The following is a 6,000-nucleotide window of genomic DNA, read 5'->3' as shown; positions in this document are numbered from 1 at the left end:
TCGGTTGGAACTTTCATCCGATCACTGAGACCAGGCTACTTTAGGTTGGAATGGGGTCCTGGGTGTACACCCACCACCGGAGCGGAATAATGGCAGGCGCATCTTACAGATGACTAGTCGATGGTCAGAGGGCATATCAGCTCCACGGTAGGTCTTGGTGTCAAGGACATGGGCTCGCATTCGCTGGTCCATCACTATGTAGTTCAGCAGATGTTTTTGCTTGTTCCCAGCATGCATCCATGATGTGTGGACGCGCCGATGCCAGAACAGCGTGTTGGTAATTACAAGCCCATGGGCTGCACAAAAATCTAGCAGCCTCCTACCGTTGTTATTGAGCTGATCTGGCCCATGCCCTCCAATCACTCCAGACCAGGTGCCAGCATCATGACCAACTCGGGCATTGAAGTCACCCAACAAGATGACTCTATCCCTTTAGCCAGCACCTGTGACAGGAGGTCATCGAAGGCATCTGCCTCATCGGCTTTGCCTGCATCCCTCCACGGATGTTCGTCTTCGGTGTGGGCATAAGTAACCACGACCACCACTCCTCGCCTCCGATTGATGGGAAGGCGAGCCCAAAGTAACCTGGGTCTTACAGCTTCCCACACCTCACCGCCACGCTCCCACGCCCCCTTCATTATTTTGTTCAAAAGAAGAGCCACACCCTGTTGTTCGGCAGTCTGCTGCCCCGAGTAGAGGACTGTCCACCCCTCATGGTGGCAGGAGCCAGAACCGGTCCACCGGACCTCCTGAATGCCACAGAGATCCAGGCGGTACTGGTCCAGCTCCCGACAGAGGAGTGGCAGCCTCTCCTCCGCAGTGAGCGTTCGAACATTCCACGTGGCCAAACGAAGTGGCTTTTCATTGTTTCTGGAGGAGCCCCGAGGGTTGAGATTAAATCGCCTGGCTCTGCCAATTGGGGTTTGGCCAGGAGACGTCATAGACGTCTGTCCCCCCGGGGCCTCCGGCACAAGCTTATTTGTTACATATTTAAGTTTAAGTCGTAGTTTCGTGGTAATTTTTTGAAGGTGGAGGGGTTACCAGCCCCTCGCACCCGTCCAGATCCCCCGTTTAGCCCCTGTGGTGGTCACAGACGCCATGAGGGGAGGAACCAATCTGAATTGGCCTTCCCCCCACAGCACTGTCCACGACAGAGTTGCCCGTCCGGCACCGCGAGGAGATAGGGGGTTGTTTTGCCGGACACACGCACACACTAACACACACACACGCATGCACACGCACGCCTCGAGAAGGGAGAGAGAGAGATGAGACCTAAGACACACCAAATGTAGTCGTGGCGAGTGTACCAGTTTGCGACTGTCTATTTGTGTTTGTGTTTCTCTCCTTGTGATGGGACTTTGTAGGATGAACGTTGAGATTTATGAGTGGCTCGGGGTGACCATTGAGGTCTGAATTTGTCTGTCATTGGGTCGGGCACTGATAATGGGTCCACAGCTGTGTTCAGATCTTGATTTGAAGCTTTATTGACTGCAGGAAAACCTATACTCTATAGGTAAAGTCCACGTAGGTAGAACAAAAATAAAAAAAAATAGATCACGGGATGAGATTAGACCCCCACCACCACCGTATCCAAGCAATATTTATAACATCTTCAGTCGAAAGGATGAGAGGAAGAGAGAGATAGAGATAGGGAGATAGAGAGAGATAGAGAGAGTGAGAGATAGAGGGTGATAGTGAGAGATAGAGAGAGATAGTGAGAGATAGTGAGAGAGATAGTGAGATAGTGAGAGATAGAGAGAGATAGTGAGAGATAGAGGGAGATAGACAGAGACAGGGAGAGATAGAGAGAGATAGAGAGATAGAGGGAGATAGTGAGATAGAGAGAGATCGAGAGAGATAGAGGGAGATAGAGAGATACCGGGAGATAGGGAGAGATAGGGAGAGATAGAGAGATAGAGAGATAGAGGGAGATAGAGGGAGATAGAGAGAGATAGAGAGATAGAGAGAGATAGAGGGAGATAGAGAGATAGAGAGAGATAGAGGGAGATAGAGAGAGATCGAGAGATGATAGAGAGATAGAGAGAGATAGAGGGAGATAGAGAGATACCGGGAGATAGGGAGAGATAGAGAGAGATAGAGAGATAGAGAGATAGAGGGAGATAGAGAGAGATAGAAAGAGATAGAGGGAGATAGAGAGATGATAGAGAGATAGAGAGAGATAGAGGGAGATAGTGAGAGAGATAGAGGGAGATAGAGAGATATAGAGATGATAGAGAGATAGAGAGAGATAGAGGGAGATAGAGAGATACCGGGAGATAGGGAGAGATAGAGAGATATAGGGAGATAGATATATACAGGGAGATAGGGAGAGATAGAGAGATATAGGGAGATATAGAGATACAGGGAGATAGAGAGAGATAGAGGGAGATAGTGAGAGATAGAGAGAGTGAGAGATAGAAGGAGATAGTCAGAGAGAGGGAGATAAATAAAAGCCAGAATAATAAAATCTCCAGATTGTTCCTCTCGCCCAGAGGTTTCTGTGCCCTCATCTCTGGCAACAGGCGCCGGGAATTTGTGGAAGTGCTCAGCTGGGGATGGGGAGAGGAGGGGGAGAGAGAGTGGAGAGAGGGGAGAGAGAGAGAGAGAGTGGAGATAGAGGAGTGGAGGGGAGTGAGGAGAGAGGGGAGAGTGGAGAGAGAGAGGGGAGAGAGAGTGGAGATAGAGGAGGGGGAGAGTGAGGAGAGAGAGTGGAGAGAGAGAGAGGGGAGAGTGGAGATAGAGTTCAGATAGAGGAGTGGAGGGGAGTGAGTGGAGAGAGGGGAGAGTGGAGAGAGAGAGAGGGGAGAGAGTGGAGAGAGAGAGGGGAGAGAGAGTAGAGGGGAGTGAGGAGAGTGGAAAGAGAGTGGAGAGAGAGGAGAGAGTGGAGGGGAGAGTGGTGGTGTTGCGATGATGATGTGGCTGATGATGATGATGGTGTGATGGTGATGATGGTGACGATGATGGTGTGATGGTGATGACGATGATGATGGTGTGATGATGATGTGGCTGATGATGATGGTGTGATGGTGATGGTGGTGTGATGATGATAACGATGATGATGGTGACGATGATGGTGACGACGATGATGATGGTGTGATGGTGATGACGATGATGATGGTGTGATGATGATGGTGTGATGGTGATGATGGTGTGATGGTGATAACGATGATAGTGTGATGATGATGGTGACGATGATGATGATGGTGATGGTGTGATGGTGATGATGGTGACGATGATGGTGTGATGGTGATAACGATGATGATGGTGACGATGATGATGGTGTGGCCTCGTTGAGATTTCGTGAGTTAAACAAATGACCCCAAATCTCAGGAATCGTTGTCTAAGGGCGGCGCTGAGGTTATTGATCTCAAATCGAAGAGTCGAGATTTGCCGTCACCGGCCGCTGTGATCAACTCTGGGGGGGAAGGGGGCCCTTGATCCTCCTTGAGCTGCAGGAGCAACATCGGGTAAGGTTGTTGGTGTTGTGGTGTTGTTGTTGTGGTGGTGTGTTGTTGTGTGGGGTGTTGTGGTGTTGTGTTGTTGTGTGGTGTGTGGTGTTGTGATGTGTGGGGTGTTGTTGTTGTGGGGTGTTGTTGTGGTGTGTGGGGTGTTGTTGCTGTGTTGTTGTGTGGTGTGTGGTGTTGTGTGTGGTGTTGTGGTGGTGTTGTGTTGTGCGTGTGTTGTGGTGTTGTGTTGTGGTGGTGTTGTGGGTTTGTGGTGTTGTGTTGTGTGTGGGGTGTGATGTTGTGTTGTGGTGGTGTTGTTATGGTGTTGTGTGTGTGGTGTTGTGTGTGGGGTGTGTTGTTGTGTTGTGGTGTTGTGTGGTGGTGTTGTGTTGTGGTAGTGTTGTGTTGTGGTGTTGTGTGGCGTTGTGTGTTGTGTTGTGTGTGGTGTTGTTGTGGTGGTGTTGTGTGTTGTGTGTGGGGTGTGGTGTTGTGTGGGGTGTGGTGTTGTTGTGGTGTTGTGTGTGGTGTTGTGTTGTGTGCTGTGGTGTTGTGTGGGTTGTGTTGTGTGTGGGTTGTGTGTGGGTTGTGGTGTTGTGTTGTGTGTGGGTTGTGGTGTTGTGTTGTGTGTGGGTTGTGGTGTTGTGTGGTGTTGTGTGTTGTGTGGTGTTGTGTGTTGTTGTAGTGTTGTGGTGTTGTGTGGTGTTGTTGTGGTGTTGTGTGGGGTGTGGTGTTGTTGTTGTGTGTGGGTTGTTGTTGTGGTGTTGTGTGTTGTGTTGTGTGGGGTGTTGTGTGTGGGTCGTGGTGTTGTTATTGTTGTGGTGTTGTTGTTGTGTGTGGTGGTGTTGTGTGTGGTGTTGTGTTGTGTGTTGTGGTGTTGTGTGTTGTGTTGTGTGTGGGTTGTGGTGTGGTGTGGGTTGTGTGTGTGTTGTGGTGTTGTGTGTTGTGGTGTTGTGTGTGGGGTGTGGGTTATGGTGTTGTGTTGTGTGTGGGTGGTGGTGTTGTGATGTGGTGGTGTTGTGTGGGTTGTAGTGTTGTGGTGTTGTTGTTGTGGTGTTGTGTGTGGTGTTGTTGTGGTGTTGTGTGGGTTGTGGTGTTGTGTGTTGTTATATTGTGTTGTGGTGGTGTTGTGTTGTGGTGGTGTTGTGTTGTGGTGGTGTTGTGTGTTGTGGTGTTGTGTTGTGGTGGTGTTGTGTGGTGTTGTGTGGTGTTGTGGTGGTGTTGTGGTGGTGTTGTATGGTGTTGTGTTGTGGTGGTGTTATGCGGTGTTGTGGTGGTATTGTGTGGTGTTGTGGTATTGTGTTGTGGTGGTGTGGTGTTGTGTGTTGTGGTGTTGTGTTGTGGTGTTGTGTGGTGTTGTGGTGGTGTTGTGGTGGTGTTGTGTTGTGTTGTGGTGGTGTTGTGGTAGTGTTGTGTGGTGTTGTGGTGGTGTTGTGTGGTGTTGTGGTGGTGTTGTGGTGGTGTTGTGGTGGTGTTGTGTTGTGGTGGTGTTGTGTGGTGTTGTGTTGTGGTGGTGTGTTGTGTGGTGTTGTGTGTGGTGTTGTTGTTGTGGTGTTGTGTTGTGGTGGTGTTGTGTGGTGTTGTGGTGGTGTTGTTGTTGTCTGATGTTGTGGTGGTGTTGTGGTGGTGTTGTGGTGGTGTGGTGTTGTGTTGTGGTGGTGTTGTGGTGGTGTTGTGTTGTGGTGGTGTTGTGGTGTTGTCGTCGTTTTGTGTTGGTGTTATGGTGTTGTGGTGTTGTGTGTTGGTGTTGTGGTATAGTGTTGTGGTGTTGTGTGTTGTGTTGTGGTGGTGTTGTTGTTGTGGTGTTGTGTTGTGGTGGTGTGGTGTGTGGTGTTGTGTGGTGTTGTTGTGGTGTTGTGTTGGTATGTGGTGGTGTTGTGTTGTGGTGGTGTTGTGTTGTGGTGGTGTTGTGGTGGTGTTGTGTTGTGGTGGTGTTGTGGTCTTGTGTGGTGTTGTGTTGTGTGGTGTTGTGTTGTGATGTTGTGTTGTCTGGTGTTGTAGTGGTGTTGTGTGGTGTTGTGGTGGTGTTGTGTGGTGTTGTGGTGGTGTTGTGTGGTGTTGTGGTGGTGTTGTGTGGTGTTGTGGTGGTGTTGTGTTGTGGTGGTGTTGTGGTGGTGTTGTGTGGTGTTGTGGTGGTGTTGTGTGGTGTTGTGGTGGTGTTGTGGTGGTGTGGTGTTGTGTTGTGGTGGTGTTGTGTGGTGTTGTGTTGTGGTGGTGTGGTGTTGTGTTGTGTTGTTGTGTTGTGGTGTTGTGTTGTGTGGTGTTGTGTGTGGTGTTGTTGTTGTGGTGTTGTGTTGTGGTGGTGTTGTGTGGTGTTGTGGTGGTATTGTGGTGGTGTTGTGTGGTGTTGTGGTGGTGTTGTTGTTGTCTGGTGTTGTGTTGGTGTTGTGTTGTGGTGGTGTTGTGGTGGTGTTGTGTTGTGGTGGTGTTGTGTTGATGTTGTAGTGGTGTTGTGTTGTGGTGGTCTTGTGGTGTTGTGGTGTTGTGTGTTGGTGTTATGGTGTTGTGGTGTTGTGTGTTGGTGTTGTTGTGTGTTGTGTGTTGTGGTGTTGTGTGT

At 49.7% G+C, this 6,000-nt stretch overlaps 1 protein-coding gene across 1 annotated transcript in view; it reads left to right on the top strand.

Annotated features, from left to right (window-relative positions):
• The first annotated feature begins 2,708 nt into the window (after window positions 1–2,708).
• Window positions 2,709–6,000, top strand: part of LOC116956421 (uncharacterized) — a 37,325-nt gene continuing 34,033 nt past the window's right edge. The window contains exon 1 of the mRNA XM_076054244.1: window positions 2,709–3,467. The gene's annotated coding sequence lies outside the window, so the exon portion shown is untranslated. The remainder of the gene's footprint in view (window positions 3,468–6,000) is intronic.

This window comes from Petromyzon marinus, chromosome 65, assembly GCF_048934315.1.
Source record: "Petromyzon marinus isolate PM22_M1 ecotype Great Lakes invasive population chromosome 65, UKy_Petmar_22M1.pri1.0, whole genome shotgun sequence".
Taxonomy (NCBI): domain Eukaryota; kingdom Metazoa; phylum Chordata; class Hyperoartia; order Petromyzontiformes; family Petromyzontidae; genus Petromyzon; species Petromyzon marinus.
This window is presented reverse-complemented; position numbering and strand designations above follow the sequence as displayed.